Source organism: Oryctolagus cuniculus, chromosome 2 (assembly GCF_051225735.1).
Source record: "Oryctolagus cuniculus isolate XC-2025 breed Fujian yellow rabbit chromosome 2, ASM5122573v1, whole genome shotgun sequence".
Classification (NCBI taxonomy): domain Eukaryota; kingdom Metazoa; phylum Chordata; class Mammalia; order Lagomorpha; family Leporidae; genus Oryctolagus; species Oryctolagus cuniculus.
Window position 1 is genome coordinate 42,966,205 of NC_142868.1, and position 26,367 is coordinate 42,992,571.

The window sequence follows — 26,367 nt, forward strand, 5'->3', positions numbered from 1 at the left end:
CAAATGTAGGCAAAGGAAAAGAGAAAAGGAATACGCAAATGACTGCACTGTGTTTTAAGTTGCTATTTTTAAAAAAGATTTACCTTCTTTATTTGAAAAGGCAGAGTCAGAGAGAGATCTTCCGTCCACTGGTTTACTCCACAAATGGCTACACAGAGCTGGTCCAGGCTTAAGCCAGGAGCCAGTTCCTTCATCTGGGTTTGCCATGGATTGGCAGGAGCCCAAGCACTTGGGTCATCGTCTACTGCTTTCCCCGGCACATTAGCAGGGAGCTGGATCAGAAGTGGAGCAGCTGGGGCTTGAACCGTTGCTCATGTGAGATGCCAGCGCTGCAAGCATCGGCTTAACAGTTATGCCACAGGATATTTTTTAAACATTGCCTAATGTCAGTATTTTGTCCTTATACCAGTGGATTTTTTACAAATACTGTTTGGTCGCTTTGTTTCCCCACGTGTCTCCTAGGTGCTACTCTCCCAAGAATGACCTGTCAAGAGTGTTTGCAGTGGATCCTCCATGTACTGAGGAGCCTGGGCCTCAGTAGCTGTTGTGTCCAACAGATCCCTGGCCTGTGTCCCGGCACCCCAGACCACAGGCAGCCTGGGACAGCTGGCTCCTTTTTCGGCCAGTTCCCAGGTCTGACCAGGATGCTATATAACTCATCACCCAAGCTGGGGTACTTCTGAGACAAAGGGGGCACATTACTAATTATTCCAGCTTTGAATCAGACCCGCGACAGCCCCCCATCAGCCCCAGTGTGACGTCAACATCCCTGATAAACCGACTCTCTGGCATTTCTCCCCAGTGGCACCGGCTGACTTCACCACCTCCCCGACAAGGTGCACGCAGAGTGCTGGGGCAGAGTTACCTAACACTGCGCTCACCACCAGGCTCCTCCACTGGCGCTGACATCTCACAGCTTTTTGGGCTTCGGGCTGAAAATCAGCTGCAGCCATAATAGCCCTGACCGGGGATGAGCAAGTGATGAAGTTTGCTGTTTCAGGAACCCTGGGGGCCGAGCCCAAAGACACCCTCCACTTCTCTGGGCTCCACCTTGTTCATGACTCTAGCCACAGGTTAGCTGTGCACATCCCTAATGCTTCCTGTGGGGGTGCTTGCTCAGGTAGGCTGCAAGGCTCCTGGAGGGCAATCGGCACAACACACAGGGTCTTAAACCCTGCACGTACCATCTGGACAACTTAATGAACGTTCAGAGGAGGAAACCAAGGCCCCACGAAGGTGAATCAGTCACCTACGATGGTAACAGACCCTATCTCAGCCTCTCCACTCCACACTGCTCTCAGCTGGGCCATACCATCTGCAGTGCTCTGCACACCACGGAAACCCAGTGCACACTGACCTGTGTGACCTCAACAAGACCCACGGTGTCTGGAGAGGCAGCAAAAAGGCAACAGCACAGTGAGAATCCGAGTGCTGGCTCCCGGCCTGCGTGGCTGTCTGGCCACTGAGCTGCTGTGTTCCTGGACACGCCTCATAATTCAGCCATGACAGTCATCTAGGCAGGGCCAGGGGACTGAACACATAGGCTGCATATGTGTATATGCTGTATGCACCAAAGCCCAGCCCGTTCTTCTCAGAGATAAAACTGCTCGTGTGACTCATTGCAAAGCATTTTTTAAAAGGGGAAACATTTATCCTTAAGATGCTCATGGCAGGTCTGGTGCTGAGGCACAGCGGGTTAAGGTGTCCCCTGTGATGCCCGTTTCCCATATATATGGGCACTGGTTCGAGTCCTGGTTGCTCCACTTCCGATCCAGCTCCCTCTGATGGCCTGGGAAAAGCAGCAGATTATGGCCCAAGAGCTTGTGCCCCTGCCACCCACACAGGAGACCAAGAAGAAGCTACCTCCTGGCTCCTAGCTATGGCCTGGCCCAGCTCTGACCATTGTGACCATTTGGGAAGTGAACAAGCAGAAGGAAGATCTATCTCTCTCTCTCTCTCTAACTCGGAATTTCAAATAATTAAATAAATCTTTAATAAAAAAGAAATATGAAAACCTGACGATTTTTTAAATGACAATTCTATGGGTCATGTTCTCAAGATTTTCTCTTCCTGTAACATGGTTTAAATTAGTTAAATAAGGAGTTAACAAGCATCTCTGAGTAGGAGTTGGAAGATCAGAGATATCTACCTTATTTCCCATTTTCTGGGTGCTCTCTTCCTCAAAGTACCTTCTTCTACTTGGGCCCAGGCGTCTCCTCCAGACAGGCAGCCCCATCTGAGCTGAGACAGGCAGCTCAGGTGCCTGTTACGGCTGACTCTCCCCAGCCCTCAGGAGGGGGAAAGCTCTCCCTGTGGGCACTGCCTCAGCAAGTGTGGGATGGGACACACAGTGCTTCCCAAAAGCTGCCTGTCAATCATGCTGTGGACAAAGTCAGACACTGGTCTGGCTCCTCCCAGGCCTCTCCCCAGCCTGCGTCCATCCTCCTTCTGTGCCCTGGAAATGAGGGAGGAGGGGATGAGCACTGATGGGGAGGGTGAAATGGTACAGACCATAGGGAAGGCAGTCTAGTAATGTCTTTTTTAAAAAAATATTTATTTATTTATTTGAAAGTCAGAGTTACAGAGAGAAGGAGAGGCAGAGAGGGATGTCTTCCATCCACTGATTCACTTCCTAAATGGCTGCAACAGCTGGAGCTGCGCTGCTCTGAAGCCAGGAGCCAGGAGCTTCTTCCAGGTCTCCCACGTGGGTGCAGGATCCCAAGGACTTGGGCCATCTTCTACTGCTTTCCCAGGCCACAGCAGAGAGCTGGATCAGAAGTGGAGCAGCTGGGACTCAAACAGGCACCCATATGGGATGCCGGCACTGCAGGCGGTGGCTTTACCCTCTAGGCCACAGCGCTGGCCCTGGCAATGTCATGTTAAAAGTGTAAGTGCCCATGCCATTTGATCCAGAAATCCCACTTTCAGGAATTAATCCCACCGAGGTCATGACAGTTGTGTGAAATGGCTTATGTGCAAGGAGAGTCACAAGGATATTTTTTGCAACAGCAGAGGACTGAAAAAACAACTTCTATGTTCACAGTACGGGACCGGTTGATTCGGTTAGGACACACTATGTAGCCATACCGAATGAAGATCTTTATGTACCAATATGGAAAGCTTTCCAATAAAGCTGTGAAATAGCAGAAGCAAAATTAAGAGCAGTGCACGTGAGACTCCTTACAGAAACGGGAGAAGAACCCACATCTGATTTATTGTCTGTTTATATATACAGCAAATACATTTGGGAGGACAGACAAGGTATGACAGTACTGGCTGCTTGTATCATAGTGGCTCAGAGACACTTTCACCATATGCATTTGGGTCTTTTTATACCACAGGAATTGATTTCCAATTTGTGATAAATAGTTATTTTATACGTTCGATAAAGCAGACCAGCATCATCACTAGTTCATTTTAAATCAGGCAGGTTCCACTTTCTGATCTTCCCATAAAAGCATGTTATTTCCCAAATGGGAAAGTAGAATCCACTTTTCATGTGGGTTCTCAGTTTTGCTGTGGTCCTAAAACTGCAACCTGTGTCACGCACGTCTCACAGCACTGTAGTCCCGGTCCCAAGGAGCCCCCGCCCCCAGCTCCTCAGCAGGCTGGGGCCCCAGCCCCGGGAGCTTTGGCTTGGCTTCTCACGCTCTGTGACGCACAGGCACATGGCCCTTGCGCCTCTTATTTCTGAGGAAGACTGAGTGGGAGCTTTGGCCAAGGGTGACTTAAAGCAGGCAGTGTGGGCTGCCGGCCTCTGCAAGCCCTGTCCAGCTTGTCACAAGCTGGCAGGCTGGAAAGGAAACATGCAACAAATTGGCAGGGCAGCTCCCTCAGGGCCCGAGACAATGGCCTGCAGGGAAAGGCCTTTCCTTCCAGGCCTGCAGCCGGCTGTCCAGAGAAAACAACTTCCCCTTCACCGAGAGGAATGGCAGCAGCCAGCCAGCCAGCCGGGGAGATTTATGGAGATATAATGTGACCTCTTTATTGCCCTGAGTGCTCGGGAGGCGTTTCAGGCGAGATTTACGTCTTTCCGAAGGGGCGGTGAGCGAGGGTGTAGAAATTTATACAGGGGGACTGTTTTCCCCTCTCAAGGGTTTCTCGGGGATTACTTAATCAAACCAAGGTTAAGCTCCAATCGCCAGCACTTCACATCTTCTCCTCCTGCTAATCCAGCCGGTTACCCTGCTACCCTGCAAGCTTTCTGCGTGAAATGTGGTGCCTAAGGTGAGTCGGGAGGGCTCTGTTCAGCTCTGAGTGCAGTTACTACAAAACCAACAGTAAGGCCCGGCTCCCTCTGGCCGTGGAGCCAGCAGTACACGCGCTGCCTGAGTAGCCCTCAGATCTTTGTAGAGTGAGGATGTGGGACTGCATGATCCAGGTGAGAACGATCCAGAGTGACTGCAGATCAAATGCTAAGTCTGTAAATTACTCTGCACCGCGGCTTTTCCTGTCATGTTTCTTCCCGCTGCAGGAACTTTCCTCAGAAGAAAATCGCGTCTGAGGAGGTCTGACACAAGAGAGAGGGATGCAGCTGATTGGGTGAAAAAGAAGAGCGGGTGTCCTCCCCTCCACACAGGCATCCACAGCCACACACCCTCCAGGGAAGTCCTCTGAGCTCTGGAGGGCACCAGGAGCTGCAAGTCGTCCAGGACTCGACCAGTAAGGGGGATGGGCCCATTCACTGAGTCAACATCAGGAGCTACGCTTCTCAGACTTGCTCTTCAGGGCAATGAGGACAAATGCCAGGTCAACCAGAGGTGGAAGTGTTCTCCAGCAGTAATTTTAACCTCTCCTGGTCCCCCGGCACTGTATACCTGGCACTGCATTATAATTCTCACTTATATATTTTGGTACTTTTCCCCCTCAGTGTATATTTAAATGATAAAATTCATAATTTCTTTAAAAGTTCAAGTAGTACAGAAGAATGACATGAAAACAGAATCTCCACCAACACTAGGTATCCCCAGAGGCAACAGTGACTAACATTTCTCTATTTTTCCAGAATCTTCTACATCGATAATTATAATTTAAACATTTTTTTAGTCTGGCACTGTGGAGTAATAGGTTAAGCCTCCACCTGTGGCACTGGCATCCTATATGGATGTCAGTTTGAGTCCTGGCTGCTCCACTTCCAATCCAGTTCCCTGCTAATGTGCCTGGGAAAGCAGCGCATGATGGCCCAAGAGCTTGGGTCCCTGCACCCACGTGGAAGACCCGGAAGAAGCTCCTGGATCCTGGCTTCGGATCATCCCAGTTCTGTGAACCAGTGGATGGAAGACTTCTCTCTGTCTCTCCCTCTCTCTGTCTTTAACTTTGCCTCTCAAGTAAATAAATCTTTACAAATATTTTAATTATAAAACATTCAAGGAATAATGTCACAATCTTTTTTACCCCTCCTCAAAGTCTCCTATCCAACCACTATTTTGAATTTTGTGTATATCCTTCCAAATCTATTCTTACACTTTTACATACAGATGTACATGAATGCCTTCATATTATACATGGCATTTAGAAACTTAGTTTTTAGAAAAGATGAGATATCTCATCACTGAAAAAAGGAATACAACAGCCATGAACACTCAACCCAGTTTTGTCTAATGTTAACATTTTATGCTATTTGCCTCAGTTACGTTGAAAGAAACAATACAATACAGATGCTATCCACTCCCCTATATATCTTCTTATTCTAGGTTTCTTTTTTTTTTAAAAATCTACTAATGTGTCTAGCTTTTAATTATGTACTTAATTAGTAGATACCTGTGGGTCTACTTTACTTATGCTGGTTTACAGTTTTTCATTATATTAACACATCCCATTTTATTTATTAATTTCCTTATTGTTATAGACTGAATGTTTGTGCCCCCCAAAATTCACAGGTTGAAACTCTACCCCTAGTGTGAAGCAGGCGCAGGAGCCTTTGGGAGGTAATCAGGTCATGAGGATGGAGTGATCATGAAGAGGACTACTGCCATTCTAAGAGACAAAACAACTTTCTCCCCAACCCACCATGTGAGGACAGAGCAAAACGATGGCCAAAGCAAGTCAGGAGGCAGGCCCTCACCAGACGCTGGATTGCCAATACCTTGATCTTGGGCTTCCTGGGTTCCAGAACTGTGAGAAATCATATTTACTGTCTAAGCCACCCAGTCTATGTATGGTATTCTGCTATAGCAGCCGGAGTGTCCAAGACATCTACTGGTATATATTTAGGTTGTTTTTGATCTTTGCTGTCATTGTAATGTTTCAACAGGCACCCTTGCCCACATCTGTTCACATAGAGGAGAAAATTTTCTCAAGGATGTGTTGGACATGTCATAGCTATGTTCAGAGGTATATGCATATAATACTTATGCTTGGTTTTGATGCTGTTTAACAATGTATTGGTCAGCTGTTTCTAGGTTATGTTATACCAAACAACCCTTAAATCTCAGTGGCTTACAGCTGCAAATATATTTTGCCATTGACATCACATGTAAATTGGCTGAAGCTCTGCTGTAGGGATGGCTCTTGATGCCTCTACAGCATCTTCAAGTCACAAGTCACTGGTCTTTGACCAAAGCAAGTCTCGTAGCCATGCCCATGCCATCAGAGTGGGGGAGAACAGAGAGTGAGCCCTGATGCTAAGTGGGACCACACTACACATGGGCAGCCATCTATTGAGAAATTTTTCTGGGCCGGCGCCGCGGCTCACTAGGCTAATCCTCCGCCTAGCGGCGCCAGCACACCGGGTTCTAGTCCCGGTTGGGGAGCCGGATTCTGTCCCGGTTGCCCCTCTTCCAGGCCAGCCCTCTGCTGTGGCCAGGGAGTGCAGTGGAGGATGGCCCAGGTGCTTGGGCCCTACACCCCATGGGAGACCAGGAAAAGCACCTGGCTCCTGGCTCCTGCCATCTGATCAGCGCGGTGCGCCGGCCGCAGCGCACCAGCCGCGGCGGCCATTGGAGGGTGAACCAACGGCAAAAGGAAGACTTTTCTCTCTGTCTCTCTCTCTCACTGTCCACTCTGCCTGTAAAAAAAAAAAAAAAAAAAAAAAAAAAGAGAGAGAGAGAGAGAGAAATTTTTCTGTATTGCTCCTATTTCAGCTATAGGAAGATTTATTAGTTTTACGTTGTAAAGGTACATAACATTTACATTCGATTCCTTAATTCCCTCAGTTGTCTAGCTGTACTTGATACTTGAAAGGATCCAATGTTAATGCCAGTCTTTTTAATATGGTGGTTTCCACACCCTTAATGCCTTGGCTGTATTTCAGCAAGTAATTTTTCACTGCTACACACACCGAGGCCGTAATACACATCACTGCATTAGTTTCTGTGCCAGTGCCTCTTTATTTTGGTTTGTTTTGATTTCTGAAAGGGTGAGTCCTGCTTTCTTAAGGCTTCTTTTAAAAAATTATCCTGGTCAGTCTCATACAATAACTCTTCCATATAAATTCTATAATCAGTTTGACAAGTTGAATTTACAGCACTTTTTTGGGACGATTCCTGGGATTGCATTAAAATTGCAGATTTGTTTGGGGGAGTTTTGAATACAGAATTCTGCTGAGCTTTCCAGGCTGAGAGTACAGCGCCTTCCCCCACTTGGCCATGTTTTCCTAATCCTATCAGGAGAGTGCAGCAGTGTCCACAGAGAGCTTGCGTAGTTTTCCCATAACACAGATTCCCTATGAACCCTTCATACGCACGCATTTCAAAACATATTTGTACCAAGTAAATTTATCTTTAAGAAAAATTACCCCTGACTTTTTAGAGATTTATTTGAAAGGCAGAATGACATAGAGACAGAGTTAGAGATCTTCCATCCACTTGTTTACCACCCAAATGGCTGCAACAGCCAGGGATAGACCAGGCCAAAGCCAGGAGCCTGGAGCTCCATCAGGGTCTCCTATATGGGTGACAGTGTTCCCAGTCCCACCCTCTGCTGTTTTCTGAGGCATATCAGCAGGGAGCTGAATTGCCAGGACTCAAACCGGCACCCTAACATGGGATGCTGGCATCACAGGTAGCAGCCCAGTCCACTGGGCCATCATGCAGGAATAAATTTATCTTTTAATTCCATTTTCCATGAATTTTTGAAGTGTTCTCATATTTACTTAGTGATGTTGATCATTCTTTGATCTGCAAATAACAAAAACATTACCCCTCTTTTCCCATCTCATTTATTTTATTAACCAAGATATTTATGCCCAGCTAGAGATTAGGAGGTACGGACCAGCTCTCAGTCTTTCGCTCAATGATGTCAGAATTTCTACTGTATTTGTCGTGTCTCTACAGCTGGGGTATGAGCTATCTCCTAACTTCACCAGAGATGTAATTGGTGCTTTGTTTTAGGTTTTGTTTTTTTTTTTGTTTTGTTTTTTGTTTTTGTAAGATATATTTATTTATTTGAGAGGCAGAGTCATAGAGAGAGACAGAGAAAAAGGCCTTCCATCTTGCTGGTTCATTCCTCAAATGACCACAATGGCCAGAGCTGAGCCGATCCAAAGCCAGGAGCTTCTTCCAGGTCTCCCACGTGGGTGCACAGGCCCAAGCACGTGGATCATCTTCCACTGCTTTCCCAGGCCATAGCAGAGAGCTGGATTAGAAGAGGAGCAGCTGGGACTAGAACCAGAGCCTGCTGGCACTGCAGGAGGAGGATTAACCTACTGCGCCACAGCGCCAGCCCCAGGGAGATGTCTTGAGGCAGCATTTTTGTAGACCCACTCTTCTAGAAAAAACTCAGAGGGAGTGGTAGCTGTAGTAGAGAAGATTGGAGACAAGGAAAGCAAAGAGAAAGAAAAGTAAGAAGGGGAGGGATTGCGGAGAAGAAAGAAATGGAAAGGAGAGAAAAGGACAAGAAAAAACAAGACAGGATCCCCCCAGAAACAACCCACAAAAATCCTGTGGTCTCAGGATCTAGAGGGAAGGAGGATCACTCAAGCAGAGCAGCCTGGAGCAAGCTGTTCGGGAACACCACTGGCCCCATCTCCCAGAAACGGGAGGCCGTTCACCCAGTGCAGCTGACACAGGCAGGAGCAGAGTGGCACATGCCCTGGGGGGTCTGCTGACCTGGGTCCCACCAGCCGCGGCCCTGTGGCCTTGAGCACATCCCTGCAACCTTGGTTTCTCTGCCTGACAATGCACACTGCCACCCTGTCTGCAGGACACTCACTGGGAATAGGCACAGTGCTAGAGGAGAGCAAGGCACAGAATAAGCACTGCTGGGCTTGTACCACTACCACTCTTCACGCCTTTCCCTTACGGGGGGCCAGACCAAGCCCCCACTCCCTGACAGTCACAGCACAAGCAAGCACCCTTCACGTCTTCCTGTTTTTCACATTCAATTCCCATTTTTGGTAGAATCTTTACACTATCCCCCTACGTCCTTACCTCCTGACTCTCAGAGAGCTCATCAAAGCTGGAAGGGCCCATAGACCTAGGAGGTGTGGGTCCACTTCACTCATTTTTACAAAGGAATTGAAGGCTCCATAGGGCTCCTCCAGGATGGACACCAAGGCCACATCACTCCTCAGTGAAGATGGAGGCACAAAGAAGCTTGGATCTTGTTCCCAGCCCATAGAGCCAGTCAGTGGCAGAAACCCCTAGGAAGTATATCCTGAGTTATTAGAAAATGTGTTTCAGAGTCGCAGCACCAGGCGGCCATGGCTGCAGCCCAGTGGCAGCGGCGGCAGTAGCGGAGGCGCCATCAATAGGCAGTCTCGGGCAAGCGGGGCCATGTGCTGCCGCTGTGAGGCAATGAGAAGACGATGAGCCTCAACCCCATGGTCCTGACCAGCATCCTGTCATCCCCTTACTCTGAAGCTCAGCTCCACGAGCTCACGAGCTACCATGAGGTGGTGGGGGAGATTTTGTAGGACTGTCTCAGTCTTCCAGTGAGGCTTGGAGCAGCCCAAGGGCACAGGTGGAGGTACCCATGGTGAAGCATGGGACAGAGGAAGCAGTGGGCCAGACAGAGCTGTGTGGAGGGGTCTGAGATGTTGGAACAGGAGGAATTGTCTGTACAGCATTTTGTCTGCTATACAATTTACTCTGAACTCAATTCACGAGCAAGTGATGGGTCTTATAACACACAAAGGCTCTCCATATGTCTGAGCCCTTGGATTTATGTATGTGAGGTATTCACAGCCACAGCCACAGCCACCGACAGATCCATGGCATTGGTTGAATCCTTCCCGGCTGCTGAAGAAGACCTACGTGTGAAGGCACGTGGAGGCTGTGAATTGACCACTGGAGAAATGCCGTGATCTTTCTACAAAACTGGACTGGCTTTCTATTTTGCTTCCAAGAATTCCAGTTCCAGCTCAGAATATTGATCAACAGTTTAAAACTTGACCTAGAAAAATCAAGAAAGATGGGAAGGAAGGGGCTGAGGAGTTAGACACGTCAAATGCAGGGCTTTCAGGGTCTCCAGGGAGATCAATGAGATCCAGGAGGCTCCCAAGACCAAGAAGTAGAAGTCATCATTAGGAGGGCCTTGGGTCTTCTAGTTTTGATACAGGTGAGAAAGAAGTAACAGCAACGACTGGAGCGTGAAGCTGAAGAAAGGGAGAACGATGAAGACGACCTGTTGACCGGAGATGAGAACACAGGCATAACGGGAGGTAGACGCTGCAGTGGAAGTTGTGACTGTAAAGGGGACAGAAGGGATGGGAATTGGGAAAGAGAGAAAGAACATGAGAAAGGTAGAAAATGAGGTTGAGACTACGATAAGCAAACAGGGACTAATCAAGAAAAGGAGAGGGAACGGTCCAGGGCCAGCGCTGTGGCGCAGCGGGTTAATGCCCTGGCCTGAAGCGCCAGCAACCAACATGGGTGCTGGTTTGCTTCCTAGCTGCTCCTCTTCCAATCTAGCTCTCTGCTATGGCTCGGGAAAGCAGTGGAAGATGGCCCAAGTGCTTGAGCCCCTGCACCTGCTTGGGAGACCAGGAAGAAGCTCCTGACTCCTGGCTTCAGATTGGCCCAGCTCCAGCTGTTGCGGCCATTTGGGGAGTGACCCAGCAGATGGAAGACCTCTCTCTCTCTCTCTCTCCCTCCCTGTCTGTAACTCTAGCTCTCAGACAAATAATAAATAAAATATTTTTTAAAAGGAGAGAATGGTCCCAGGAACTAACTAGCTATGGGTTCAGTAGAAGAGAAGAAAAACAAAGACAAAGAAGATAGGCAGCATCAGATGACAAAGAAGATTCCAAGAAAGAGAAGGAAACACAACAGAAGTAGAAGCATGGAAAGGAAACAGGAGTAGGAGTAGAAATGCAGGGCAATGGAGTAGAAGCAGGGGCAAAGAAAAATCAAGTAAACACAAAAATGAAAGTAGAGAAAAATCAAATAAACAAAGTAGAAGTGGAAGTCAAGGAAGAACTGGCAGTGTTGAAGAAAAAAAAAATCAAAGAAACAAGAGCACAGCCCCAACAAAGAAAAATCTAGAAAGCACAGCAGAAGCAAAGAACGGTTCCACACACGAGATCACAGTGATACTAGAACTAGTTGGACAAACACGATCGTGGAAGGAGCCAAAGTGTAGAACGAGAGCCAGGAAAACAACACAGAGACAAAGACGGAACTGTGAAGACGCTTTTGGAAAAGTGGATTCTGCACACATGTGTCTGAAACTGCTCCCCCAACACGTGCTGGGATCGTGCAGTACTCTGCTCTCTTGCAGCTCCCCGTAGGAGAGCTGTCTAGGGATGTGCCTTTGCGATGTTCTCACCCAACTGTTCAGCTGAATACATGACGCATGGATTGGTCTTGCATTTTTGCTTGCTTTTAAGATGTACAGTCTGCACTTAGGTCCTGAAAATGTTTTCATTCTGTTGACACAGTTGCCACATTGGTTAAATTTGTATAAGGTAATAATGCATCACTAATTCTATTTTTGTTTCATAGGTGTGGGATTATGGTTTGTGTAGTGGAGCTAGCATGGTTGTGTTTTTCATAACAGAATGTTACAGACTTTGTCTGTTATGAGAGAATTATGTGCTTTCAGCGTACATGAAAACAGGAGTTGTAGGATTTACATTCTTGTCCTCTGTATATTATCTTGGAAGGCTCTTCCCAATGTGTTACATTTAATATTCTCTACAATTACCTTACAGAAGTTATGAGAAGTTAGTTTCTGATGCAGAAGTTTAAATTAGATTGTGATCACAAGTTCTTTCAACATCCTACATCAAAGGAACACTGTTAGTATGCCAAAAATTTATTCACTTAGTTTTCCGTTTTTATTTGAAAAAATACATGACATGTCATCTTTTTCCCTTGAATTCTTTCTCAGGTTTTTAAGGTACCCTATTGAAGAAACAAATGAATGTCTAAAGCTGAGCATTCTTGCAGCAGCCCAATACTAACTAGAGGGTCGATAAAGGAAGCAGAGAAGATAAAGAGAAGCAGATTCAAGCTTCAGTTTCCAAAGCATTTTAAAAAGTGGAAAATACTTAAGTTACGAAACAGCTTGTTACAGTGTCCTTTTTAAAAATTCAAAGTTTTCATATTAATTATGAAAATTGCTGTTTGAGTTTTTAAATTTACTCTAGAACAGAGATTAAAAGTAATGCTGCAATGCATTACTTAAGACTAAGGCAAATTACTGGATACACTGTTCTTATGACAGAACCATCCAGAGTGTAGAATAAAAACTGGATTGGATTAAATCCTTAAAAATAAGTGGCTCCTCCTCACCCTGATACCCTCTCCAGAGCCACTCGGAATGCAGCAGCCAGTGTGGGTCCTATACATTTCTGGGCAGAAATTCACAAGCTGGCAGGCTAGCCCCCCCGCTTCAGGAAACACCATTTAGTATGGTCAAAATGTTCACCAGGGCTGCTGGGCTCCTACCCTAGGGAAGGGTCTACTGAGAGAACTCGAAGTGGACGGCGATCCCACTGCATCTCAGAGGTTCCCGGGGCCGGCACTGCGAGGGCTTGCTCAGAACACACAATCCCTCCACAGCCCAGCCACAGTCCTGTCTCCTCTTGAGTTCAACCCAAGTAGCTTCTGCCTTTTTTCTTCTGGTTCAAATCTCATTGGAAGCAAATGGTCCCAACTCCCTTAGAAGGAGCTTTACAATATTCTAAAACCTTTATTTAAAAAAAAAAAAAATCACTCTTGGCCGGCGCTGCGGCTCACTAGGCTAATCCTCCGCCTTGCGGCGCCGGCACATCGGGTTCTAGTCCCGGTCGGGGCGCCGGATTCTGTCCCGGTTGCCCCTCTTCCAGGCCAGCTCTCTGCTGTGGCCAGGGAGTGCAGTGGAGGATGGCCCAAGTACTTGGGCTCTGCACCCCATGGGAGACCAGGAGAAGCACCTGGCTCCTGCCATCGGATCAGCGCGGTGCGCCGGCCGCGGCGGCCATTGGAGGGTGAACCAACGGCAAAGGAAGACCTTTCTCTCTGTCTCTCTCTCTCACTATCCACTCTGCCTGTGAAAAAAAAAAAAATCACTCTTCAGGCAACTATAATTCCAACTAACTTCTGCCTGCATAAACGTGTGTGCTCATGTAGAAAGAATTATAGGCAATAAATTGAAAAGGGGCCCATACCCTCAACTATAGATTGAAACAGAAAAAAAGAGGCAAATTCCAAGTAATCCAAATCCCTCGATTCAACTTGGCATCCTTCTGTGCACCTTTGTTAGTAGAAGCAAAAAACCTCCTATTTTAAGTAATATCTCATTTAATGATAATAGTTAGCTTTTTAATAGGTAATGCTTACAGATAGACTGTATGCTAAGTATTATGCTTTATGAACATTATTTCATTTTGCAATAACCCCATGAAGTAACTTCAATTCAACTTTATACCCATGAAAATCGAGGACATTATAAGGGGAAAGGCTAGAATTTTAAACCAGGTCTGACTCCAGTTCAGCTTCCTTAGCCACAAGATTCTACTGCCACTCCTTTATCATCAACCAATGAGTAAAAAGTTGGAGGTCCCAATAAGAAATATAAGCAAAAGTTCTCAAAAGCAAAGAAAACAAGTCTGGCTAATGGACTCTGTTCCCCACGAACAGCTGGTTATGTGGTCCGTGTGGTCCGCTCTCCCCTTCCCGGCAGATCTCGCCCTCTTCTTCCATCTCTCCCCACTGCCCCTCTGCTCTATCCTGGGGAACGGGTCCCCATTATTAATGCCATTCCTAGAGATGTGTTTACACAGGGCAGGAAACCTAATATCAACATTCCCCGCAGGAAAGTGTCTCGTCACTTCTGCGAAGCACTTCGGGCAGGGAGAGACTCTCCTCCAAAATCAACAGGCACTTACACGCTTTAAACAGAGTCTGATGGGAGAGTTTGTTTCTGCAGGGAATCCTGGAGTTCCTGAGCTGGTTTGTTATGATGAGGTTGAGAGGCAGTTTCAGGGGTATACACAAAGCTCTCCCTGAGGCCCCCCAAGGCTCTCTGTGAAGGATCCCGGACTTCTTCTCCCAGTCAGGAGGAGGGAAAACAGTGGGTGGAGGTCCCCACCCGCAGCAAAGGGCAAACATGATGAGAGAAGGCTCCAGAGTCTGCAGGGAGACAGTGGGCCCAGAGCACCATGGGAAGAGCAAGGGGGCAACAGGGAACCAAGCAATGTGCTGGCGGCTGTCGTGAAGCCACGTACTCAGCCATTCCATACCCCCAGCTCGCTTTCGCAGGGCCGCTGCCTGCGCTGCCCCACACGCCTCGACTGCAGTACAGGCCAGCTCTGCTGAGCTGAGCTCCTCCTTGGCCCTCTTGGCACCTCCTCACCATCCTGGGGGCTCTGCCTTGTTCTCAAGGCTTCACACAGAGGCAGTGGGGACCCTCAGACTCCCACCGTGACCGCATCTGCCTCCTGGATGTCTCCACCAGCACATCCCTCCCCCATGCCTCAGACCACCACATGCTGAGGGTGGATCCAACTTCCAGGTGCCCTGCTCTCTGCTGCAACCTTGGAGAACATATCACGGGAGCTCTCTAGGTCCGTCTCTTGCCTCCTGACCCTCTATGCATTGTCAATTCTTGGAGCTCCTCTCCCACCACCTCTCTCAGGGTCCCTCTGCCTGTCCAGCTGATCCTGGATCAGGACAGGCTCATCCTTGGACTTCTGCCTCCTGGGTCCCTTTTTCAAGGATGACTCCTCTCCTCCCTGGAGGAGAGGATATCTCAGTAGGGCCATTCATGCAGGTGTGAATATGGGAGCCAAAGGGATTACTGACATGAGGATGAATTCCAGACTATATCCTTTTATGTTAATTAATGACCATGGATCTGGTATTTGCCAGGTGACTGTATTACAGACCCTAAAATGAAACAGGGTGCAATTCTTGCCCTAGAAACACTTCTAGTCTGGTGGATCAATAATCCATATAAAAGGATAGCACCGTAAGGTCTGGTTCTCAGGAATTCTGCCTGGAAACATGGCAGAAGCTGGCCGCAGAGACGAGGCAGCCCTGAGGTTTAGATGAGAGACCAATCTTCAGTTTCACGCACTCACAAGGTCCACCTTCTCCCTGCCTCTTGGCTACTGAGAGGCAATGGGAACTTGTATTCTCTGATTGTATTCTCTTTCTTTTTGCTTCCAGTTCTTCCTCAGTCACTTGGGGAGGACAGGAGATAAAAAGTGTCTGCATAAAAAGGTACTGTGGGGTTACTAGGAAAGCACCAGGTACCAGATGCTTTGTCGTGGTGCTCCCATCATCCGGCACGTCCTGTGAGCCAGGACTCTATTTCTATGTGCCTGGCCGCCATCACAGACAGCAGCAAGGCTGACCTCCGAGACAGGAGCCAGGCTCAGAAGTTCCACTTATCTTGGCCTTCCCCACAAAGACGAAGACTCATGGGAGCCCAAGTAGTAAAATCCAAGGGACTCTCCAGAAATGTGATCGAATCTGCCTTCCTCCCAACAGCCAACCAATCAAAGGCAGTTACCAGTTCTTGCACTTTGCCCTCCCTACAAGTGCCACTGACTTCCCAGCCTATCCCATCAGTCCAGGAAGCTGCCAGGCCTGAAGGGACAAGTGAAGAATCCAATCCCCAGGCCTTGGGCAACAGATGGATGAGAAATCCTTCTGTAACTTCCACACCCACTCAAAATCTATTCAACTCCCTATACAAAAGTTCCTTTAGATTTTTTCAACATAGCAAATTAAACTACTGAGAAGAAAAGTAGGTCTGAACCCCTGATGGGGCAGTAAGAGGTGACACTGGCCTGGGCCACATGGTAGGTCAATGAAGAGGAACCTCAGATGCAGAATTCTTGGATAGTTCCTTACAATGCATCCCCCCTGCCCCCTCCTCACCTCTACCCTCACTACACAGGGAGTGCATCAGGTAAGCAGGAAGGCTTACAATACAAGCAATGACTCTCTCCAGGACAGCATGAAAGGGCAGCCCAGAATTTATTTGTAGACACCATGTCTGGGCAGGGCAGTGACATGAGGATGATCCACTGCCTATGTGAACTGGGGGTAAGAATGTAAGATATCTTACATTCACTCCCCCGCAGCTCTCTTCACAATGGAGTCCAGATGCTTGAGAGAATAATAATCACTGACTTTCCCTACAGCTTCCCTTTCCCAATTTGACCTGGTGCTTTCCCCCTTGCCTTTCCTTTCATATCTTCTGCCATCATTCACTCATTCTCAGGACTAGATTAAGCTTCTGAACACCTCCTCTCTGACCTCCCTGCCTTCAGCCTCCATGCCAGTAATCCATCTGATACACGCATATACACACATCCTTCTGTGTATACATATTCCCGATTTACTGCTTCTATCATACTTGCCCTCAATTCACAAAGTCCCGAAGCTCTCGACTTGACTTTCAAGGCCCTCCACCCAACTTTGGCTCCAGCTGTGTCAACCTTGCTAAGCCGAAGGGGAAACCAGACTGCTGGGGACATGGGGACAGCTACAGGTTGTAGGTGGTGATGTCCAAGATGCCCAGTGGAATCCAGGCAGGTGCACCCCAGCTCATGTAGCTGAACAGGAGCCCAAAGCCAGGAACTAGAAAACAGGTGCACAAAACAGGTTTCAGTAACTGTATTATTGGTGAAAGTTTTGGTTTTATTACTCTGAGACTCTATGAATACCATGGCATAAAGGAAAGGAGAAATGGGGTTGGAGTTAAAAATAGGATTGGGGGGGGGGGGGCTCCGTGACTCACTTGGTTAATCTTCCGCCTGCAGTGCCGGCCTCCCATATGGCCACTGGGTTCTAGTCCCGGTTGCTGCTCTTCCAGTCCAGCTCTCTGCTGTGGCCCGGGAGGGCAGTGGAGGATTGCCCAGGTGCTTGGGCCCTTGTACCCATGTGGGAGACCAGGAGGAAGCACCTGGCTCCTGGCTTCGGATAGGCACAGCGCCAGCCGAGGCAGCCATTTGGGGAGTGAACCAACGGAAGGGAGACCTTTCTCTCTCTCTCTCTCTCTCTCTCTTACTGTCTGTAACTCTACCTGTCAAAATGGGATTTGGGATGTGGATGAAAAGACTTATAGATGTAAGGATGGCAGGGCTGGTGCTGTGGCACAGTGGGTTAAGCTGCTGCCTGCAGTGCTGGCATCCCATATGGGTGCTGGTTCATGTCCCGGCTGCTCTGTTTCCAATCCAGCTCCCTGCTAATGCACCTAGGAAGGCAGCTGAAGATGGTTCAGGTGGTTCACATGAAGATGGCCATGTGGGAAACCTGAGTGAAACTTCTGGCTCCTGGCTTTAGCCTGACCCAGCTCTGGCCATTGTGGCCATGTGGGGAATGAACCAGCAGAAGGAAGATGTCTCTCCCTCTCTCTCTGCAGCTCTGACTTTGAAATAAATAAATAAATATTTAAGAAAGAAAAGATGTAAAGATGTCATGAAGGATGTAAAATGATACAGTCATTATGGAAACCAGTTTAGTGGTTCCTGAAAACCACATAGAATTATCGTATAATTTAGTAATGCTACTTCTAGGTATATACTTAAAAAATTAAAAACAGGAACACAAAAAGATACTTATATAGCCAGGTAAAAATGGAGCATCACTTGTAATAGTCAAAGAGCAGAAGCAACCCAAGAGTCCACAGAAAGATGATGGGTGGATAGATAAAAAGTGGTCTATGCACACAGCAGAATATGACTCATTCTTAAAAGGGAAGGAAACGCTGACACACACCATAACATGGATGAATCCTGACGACATTATGCTAAGTGAGAGAAGCCAGACACAAAAGGACCAATGCCATATGATCTCATTCATATGAGGTACCTAGAGCAGTCAACTTCGCAGAGACAGAAAGTAGAACGGTGGTTGCCTGGGGCTGGGGAGAAGAGGACTCGGAGATTTATTGTTTAATGGATGCAGACTTTCAGCTGTGAAAGATGAAAAAGCTCTGGAGATAAACGCTGGCGATGCTTTCACAACAATGTGGATGTGCTTAACGCCATTGAACTTTACACTTAAAAATATTTAAGATGGCAGTTTTTATGTTCTGTATATTTTACTGCAATTTAAAAAATAAGCACAAAGTGAAATAAAAATCCCTTTAGTCCCAAATTTGAATTGGAAGCATTGGTATGAGCACATGATATATTTTATCTTATCTTTGGGGCGGGCGGGCGGGTGAAGTATTTCCTAGCTCTGCTGAAAGACTAACCCGATGGTAATAAGCACAACTAGGACAGCAAGCGCCAAGAGCGAGCTCCAAATACCATTCCTCATGAAAGGAGCCAGAGTTTCTTGGGGGAAATGGCCAAATTCAGGTCGGAGAGAAGAAAATGGAAGAGAAGGGCTTGGAACATTTTGTAGTACAAAAAGCAGGAAACTATTAAGCTAACATTTTGTCAAATGTACTTGAGTCGATTTGAACAAGTTCCCACTAGCAAAAAGTAGGATACTTTGAGCATCAGTTGGAATACAGGGACAAAAACACATCCTATAACTCATCTGTTTAAACCCAGGAGTTTTTAATGACACTAAAAAAAATGTATCTCACTGGTCATCTTTGAAGGATGTTGGAGAACTCATTTGTTATTTTGAACACTGAAAAGTGAAGTGAAAGCAACCTGCATTTACCCTTTCTTATACAAACTTTTCCTCAGGGTACCAAATATTTGATAAGCTAAAAATGTATTTAGTATTGTAGAAGAGTTCCAGCTAATAAACGGAGGAATGACAGCGTCAGAACATTACCATTTGCAACCCCTAAAGGCTCCAAGCTTCCACCTGAGTTGATCAAGTCTATCTTTCCAATCACAGATGCAGTGAGGGAGGGAGGAACCTGCTAAGTGTCATGAAGAACAGCAGTCTGCAGAATTTCTACAAGAAAAGCCTCCTTTCCTGAGCAAACATATTGCAAGCACAAGAAAGAGAGGGGAAGGGAGAACCCACAAAAGAAACTTGAGATGTCAACAGAGGCAACATATGCACCTTATTTAGATTCTGATTAGAACAAATGGTGAAGGAAAATGAGAGAAACAGGGAAATGTGGACACTCAGTGGACATCTCAGGACACTAACAGTGTCAGTGAATTTTCTTCGAGGTGACAATTTGGAACTGGAGCTCTACTTAAAAAGATACCTTATATGTCTTACAGAGACATACACAAGTGCTTTCGATGATATGACATGCTGTCTGGAATTGGCTTAAAAATGGCAGGTTCAGGGAAAAGAGAGTAGAGGTAAGAACGAAACAGTTGGCCACGGGTTGGTATTTGTTGAGGCTGGAAGCTAGGTATTCTATTCTCTAATTTTGCATATGTTTAGATTTCCATATTTAAAAACTGGTTTAAAGGCAAGAATTGAACTTAAAAAAAGATGGATCAGAGAGAGAGAGAGAGAGAGATGTCAAAATAAGGGGTTATCCAGAGCCCTTCATCCTGACTTTTAAGCCTCCTGGGAGGTAAGTGTGCTGATGAGCCCATTCTGCAGAGTCTAGTGATGCACACTCACATTCAAGTATTCTCTCCTGTGATCATCTCTGTTCCTATTTCAAGGCCACTCCTGCCACCCACCACCCCTACAAAGAACGGGGAAAGAGGGTGGAGTTATAAAAGGCTGTTGGTCCTGGGTCAGACACACCTCATTCCTCTCCCTCCTGGTAGCAGGGATCCAGGTTTGGGGACTAGGAGTGACCTGCATTTCCCCTCCCCCGCCTCAGTCTGTACACAAACCGCACAGCCGTCTGCCCTGCTAGAGTACACACACGGAACTCTCCCAAAATATGCTGGCAGTGTGCAGCTGCACGTGAAGCAGAGTTCTCGTCTGAATGGATGCAGTATGGGACAGGAAGTCAATCATTGCCCTGCCTGAGGGAGGCAAAAATAAAACCAAGAGCCACAATTTTGAGCCTTTCTATACAATTCCTATAACCAAAGACATGGATCCTAAGTCTACTCAAATCCTGCTCTACTTTCAAGTTTTCTACCCCAAGGCTAAGTGTGAACTCTTCTCGATGCATTCGCCTGCTTCCCAGCCTTGTGTACCCTACCCTAGGCTGCAAAAGAGCTGTCCCTTCTGCACACAGCAAACTCTCCGTCATCCCTCGGGACTCAGCAGAGCTGTCCCTTCTCCAGCAAGCCTGCTCAACTTTCTGCACCAAGGCCAGTTTTGACATCCTCAGGGCTCTCGGGGAAGACAGGTATACCCCACCATAGCTCTTCATTCCCTGCCCTGACATGGCACATGCACTTTTTATTTCCTCCTATCAGACTGTAAGCTACTGGCATTCAGAGACCATTTTGGATATTTCATATCTCCGAAACCAAGCACCCAGCTCACAAGGAGCAGGAGAGAAACAACTCAACTGGCTGACTGACGAAGCAAAGAAATGTGTCTGGTATGTGCATCTGTCACACTCTACCCTCTATGAGTCTCCTCTGCTTCCTAGAACCTCAGACACTCAATGAGTTTATTAATAAACCAAAGGTACAATAAACTGAGACCACTCTGAGGTCACTGGCCCATGGTTTCCCAAAGTTTGTTTTGCATGTTAGTGGTTACGTATTCTGTTATGTATAAGAAAAAGCAAAGTCCACCCAAACCAAGATTCACAGGTATTGTTGCTTAAACTGAGGCAAGTGACCATAGGTTTCCCTGGCCACCTGCCTCCTGTGTCCACTTCACACAGCGAGTATGCTGTGCAGGCAAGCCCATGTAGGTTAAATGTTAATGTGAAGCCCTACCAGTGGTAAACTTGAATAATTCTCACAGGGGAGGCCCGAAATCCCTGGATTTTAAAATCCCCATAGGACACTGGAGTAGCCCTTCTCACTATGTATGCACTTGATCTGATCTCTTTACCTTACAAAGCAGATACAGTGAGTCTCCCCAAGTCATCCAGCAGGAAAATGAGGGCATGGGACAGGACCCTGGGTTTCTCAACCTCAGACTGAAGTGTTTTCATTTCCCTGTGGCTGCTGGGTTCCTGGGTCCCCCTTCCTAGCAGCAGCAAGCTGAGCCTCACCAGTCAGCAGCCTGCGATGGGCCAGGGGCACCCACTTAAAACTCACAGATACATTCCCACTTCAACCCTGCTGTCCCTTCTGCACAACACACGTGTTTTTACCTGCAGCCTTCCCATTGGATGGGCTATCCCTTACTGACAGTTCTTTTGATCTGTTTCCCACTTTTGTACTCTTTAAGGGATCAGTCCTGAGGGAGCCAGTCTGGGCCACTAATCTTACAGAAACTCTTCAGTGCTGAAGTGGTTTTAAACAGTAACTTTTATGACTATTTAAAAATATAGATATGCACATTCTTGTATATGCATAGTAACTAAAAAGTTAGGATTAATGCCTAACAGTGGTTATCTTTGGGTGGTAAGATTACCAATTAATTTGCACATTCATCTATCTGGGTGTTTCATTTTTTCACATTAAACATACATCAAGTTTAATAAAAGAAGAATAATTAAAGTTTTATTGATTCCGTTTGGGGGAATCGTTTTTCTGAAACCATTTTAGCCTAGAAAATATTTTCGTTTTGCAAATAAGCAGTATTTTTCTACTAACCATGTACTTGTGGGAAGCACATTCTTTATTTAGGGTCAAGTTAAGTTCTCCCTATATGCTGGAGAAAGGTTTTATTTGTTGTTTGTTCTTCCCCGCCTACTCAATTTTGAGGGGTAACTTGTATTATTGCCTCTCTTTACCTGGTTTGATTTATGATCTTAGAAGTCAGGTCATTCTTTCCTACCATGAAGGAAGAAAGAAAAAAAGGTCTCCCCCTCCTAATACCTGATAAAATATCTGAAAAGCTCATTGCAGACCTTGACAGAGACACATGCAATTTCAACCCAATCTGATAAAACAACAACTAGAACACTTTTATCAGACAAAAATGTAATTTGCCATTTCCCAGCTCAATTGATGAACTTTTTTTATCTGAAATGACAGACATCATAAGATAGGAAAAGCTGCAGATAAGAAACCAAATTGAGTTGTCTTGAATCAGATCTGATTGTCTGCCCCCTCCTTCAAACTCCCACACCTGCTTGGAATGGGTCAATGAGTGTCTCTTGGCATGGTCCCCGAGGGGTTTGGAAACATTGCAAAAGTGGTGAACTTTGAGACTTCGGCGTTTATTCTGCGATTATAATTAACCTGCTCACCAGTTGCTATCGATCAGTTCTAAATGGAGGTGATAAAGTTTGACTGGATTTCTAGAAGTCAAAATGCAGATTTAAACCGAGAGGGTTGAAAAAAAAAAAAAAAGAAAGAAAGATCAAGAAAATAATTTAAAGACGGAATCCAATTTTAAGAAGTAAAACTAAATGTGCAATTGGGAGGTCCTAAAGTTCATGGCTTACTAATTCTCAAAAGTTGAATAATAGCATCTTGGTTTCTCATCCTGCAGAATAAAATGTAACAGCGACTATTCAATAAAAATGAAAGACCACCTCAGATTCCATTTGCAGGGACTTTCCAAGGACTTACCTATCCGGATTAGAATCTTCTTTTAAGAGACAAAATATTTTACAAACAGCAAGTCGATTCTTGGGCTCCTTCAAAATGCTAAAGGCCAGAAAACCAAATTCCCTTCACTCTGATAAGAAGCTTGAATATCCCAGCTCAATTCTGATTGCAGAGCAGTCGTAGATAAAACTATAGGCTGCCTGCCAGGAACAAGCAAGCTGCCCCAGTTCCGATGCTGTGTCCATCTCAGACCACCTCCATGAGTCCATTCCTGCCTGAGGCTTAGTCACCATCCTGATCCACGCCCCTGTTCTCATCTTCATCACAATCAAAATTACTGTGTTCCTCTGTTCCTGTCGCAAACACTCTTGAAATCTTCAGAGAAAAGGAAAAATGGAGAAAATGGTTGTAGATTCCCTTTAGCAAAGGAGTTTCTGAGGTCCTGGCTCTTTGGAAGCAGCCAGCAGCCTAGGTGAATCCTAGTTTAGAGGAACTGAATTCTGGGACTCTCTCCTTAATCCTTTGCACACTAAAGTCAAGAGGCTGAAAAAGCAGTTCATGCAAGGCCGGGGACCCATGCAGTCCCCAGCTGCACATCCTTCAGGACCAGAATGAGACGGGAGTTTACTCCAGACCCTAAGCCTGGGAAGACACAAACTCTTGGGAAGCAGGGACACACAGACAGAAGTTACCCTGGGGAGAGAGAACAGCCGGAAAACAAGGAAGGAAAATCACAAGGTTTAACAGAGTCCTTCAACCACGATGTAGCTTTTGATTCTAAAAGGGTCAATGCCACTGCCTCAAATTTGGCAAATGCATGGGGAAAAGGGGAAAGTCCCACAGCAGGGGCTGGCCTTGCCTGGGTTCTAAGCCGGAGCTGTTGTCTGCTACCTGTGGGGACTTGGGCAGATTACTTCATCTTTCTAGACGTCAGTTTCCTTTCCAGCCAAATGGAGATCATAGGATATACCCACACTTCAAAGTCGCTGGCATAGGGTGATTTCCCCAATGATCCAACTCTATTCATGATGGGCTATTAAGCAAAGCACACACTACTCTTCCTAAAACGTTATTAACTACTATCTAAACACTGATGTACCAAAAAGTACACATTTATTTTGTATAAATTAAAATAGATCGAGGTTATTCTTATTATAACCCCACTCCTATTATTTTTCCCTGCTCTTCTTTAGAAGGTGACAAAGGAGCAGCTCTGTAGATATCCAATAAAACTGTCCGAGTAACCCACTCATGGACTGTGTTACAACAGGCCATGTCAATCTAGCACAGCGATACTCCCCAAGAAAGGAGCTTGTCCCCTGGCTCTGCAGGATGGATAGGCCAAAGAAGTCCCCCAAAGACAAACCTTTCCTTGTCAAAATAGTCCCTTTGAATTCTTAAGGCAGAAGCCCAAGTCTGCAAGCGCTGCCTCTTCCAGAGCTGGGCGGGGGAAGCCTTCCTCTTTCTTATGCAAAGAGAAGCGGCAATATTTGCAAATGGAACAGTCTCTAAAAATCACCTTGCAGCCTGGAAGAAGGCAACTTGCGTTCAAGCACAATTCCACCATCGCTTAGGTTGGTGTTTCCCAGCCTGTTCTGGTCTGTGTACCCCTGAAGGAGAACTGTGCACCAGGAAAGGCAACCCATGGTCAGGTGTGTGAGTGTGTGTGCCCACGAGGGGCCCTTAGGAAGCCACAGCAGTGTGTGTTGTGGTGGGAGACGTTTGACAGTTGCTGACTTACATCTGCTACCGGGAATGAAATCAGCATCAGGGAATTTCCTCCTCAGTGAAGCAACTGCCTGTCGGATAAGTGAATTCGAAAGTCAAATTCAGGATTGCAGCCAAGGATGGTGTTGATCTACCTGGCATAATCTTGAAGAAGCTTGAGCACCAAGGAAAGCCCTAAGGAGTTTTTTTAAAAAAAATAAGTAAAAACCAAATTAAATCAACAATGATTTATGTCATATCTTTATATTTAGAATGAGAAATACAGAATTTTTTTAAAAAGCAGCTGAGAGACTTTCAGGAAGTTGAAGTATGAATATCATATGTTTATTTTTAAAAACTTAAATGGTGGGGCCAGCATTGTGGCACAATGGGTTAAGCCTCTGTTTGCAACTTTTGAGTTTCAGCCAATCCACTTCAGATCCAGTTCTCTGCTAATGTGCCCAGGAAAGCAGTGGAGGACGGCCTAAGTGCTTGGGCCCCTGCCCCCATGTAGGTGATCTGGAAAAAGCTCCTGGCTTCTGGCTCTGCTCTGGCCCAGACCTGGCTCTTGCAGCCTTTTGGGGAGCGACCCAGTGGATTACAGATCTCTCTCTCTCTCTTTCTCTCAGTGTCTTACCCTCTCTCTTTGTAACCCTGCCTTTCAAATAAAACAAATAAATCTTTTTTTAAAAAAACCTCACTTAATTGGCTTAGTAAGTTTTTAAAAATAGGCAATACATTTGCATCATTTGAGATTCAAAAGGTTCCATTTGCACATCCATATTGGGATGAATGTAAACAAAGTGAGGTCTATATGTACTACAGAATATTATTCAGACTTAAAAAGAAAAGAAATTCTAACACATGCGATAGCATGGATGAAACTTAAAAGACAGTAAGCTAAGTAAAATAAGCCAGATGCAAAAGGACAATACTGTGTGCTTCCACTCACATGAGGTCCCTGAAGGGGTCAAGTTCATAGAGACAGAAAGTACAAGGGTTGCCAGGGGTCATGGGGAGGAAAGAATGGAGAGGTTTTTATTGGGTACAGAGTTTCGGTTTTGCAAGATGCAAAAGTTATGAAGTACACTTCCATGAGCTTTGTCAAATGTGCAGACAGACCTGTGTCATCACTGTGTTTGGGGTCTTCCAAAGGAGACACAGCATAGAGGTACTGAACACATGGAACTGTCACAAAAAAGGGTAGGGGGATTTAAAGTTGTTTAAATTAAATTTTAACTTCCCTGTATAGCCAATGTGTTTTCTTGTGATTTAATGGATATTAATCCATTAATCCACAGACATAAGCATAAAAAATGGTTGAGGAACAGGTGTTTGGTCCAGTAGTTAAGACACCCACGTCCCACATCTGAGTGCCTGGGTTTGATGCCCTGCTCCAGTTCCTGACTCCAGCTTGCTGCAAATGCAGACAGTGGGAGGTGGCAGTGGTGCTGCCTTTAGTAATGTCACTCCTGCCACCCTGGTGGGACACCTGGACTGGGTTTCTGGCTGCCAGTTCCCTTCTCATCCTTTCCAGATCATTTGGATATTTGAGGGAGTAAACCAGTGGATAAGAGCTCTTTCTACTAAGTGTCTGCCTTCCTCAAAAAAAAAAAAAAAAAAAAAAAAGGAAAAACAAAAGAGGCTAGAATGGTTTCAAAAAATTCAAAAGGTTCCAAGGCACCTATGGTGAAAGTCCCTTTCCCACCCTTACGTCACACCTACCTGTCATTCCCCCTATAATCAGTTATAAATTCCCTATGAGAATCTGTATTTACAAATACGAATATTTCCAGAGATAATTTATGTATTTTCAGGGGAATACA

At 46.1% G+C, this 26,367-nt stretch overlaps 1 protein-coding gene and 1 pseudogene across 6 annotated transcripts in view; one reads left to right on the forward strand and one right to left on the reverse strand.

The window, feature by feature from the left end:
* Positions 1-26,367, reverse strand: part of GATA4 (GATA binding protein 4) — a 78,637-nt gene that overhangs the window by 18,093 nt on the left and 34,177 nt on the right. The window lies entirely within an intron of this gene.
* On the forward strand, positions 8,941-11,868 carry LOC149127745 (uncharacterized; annotated as a pseudogene).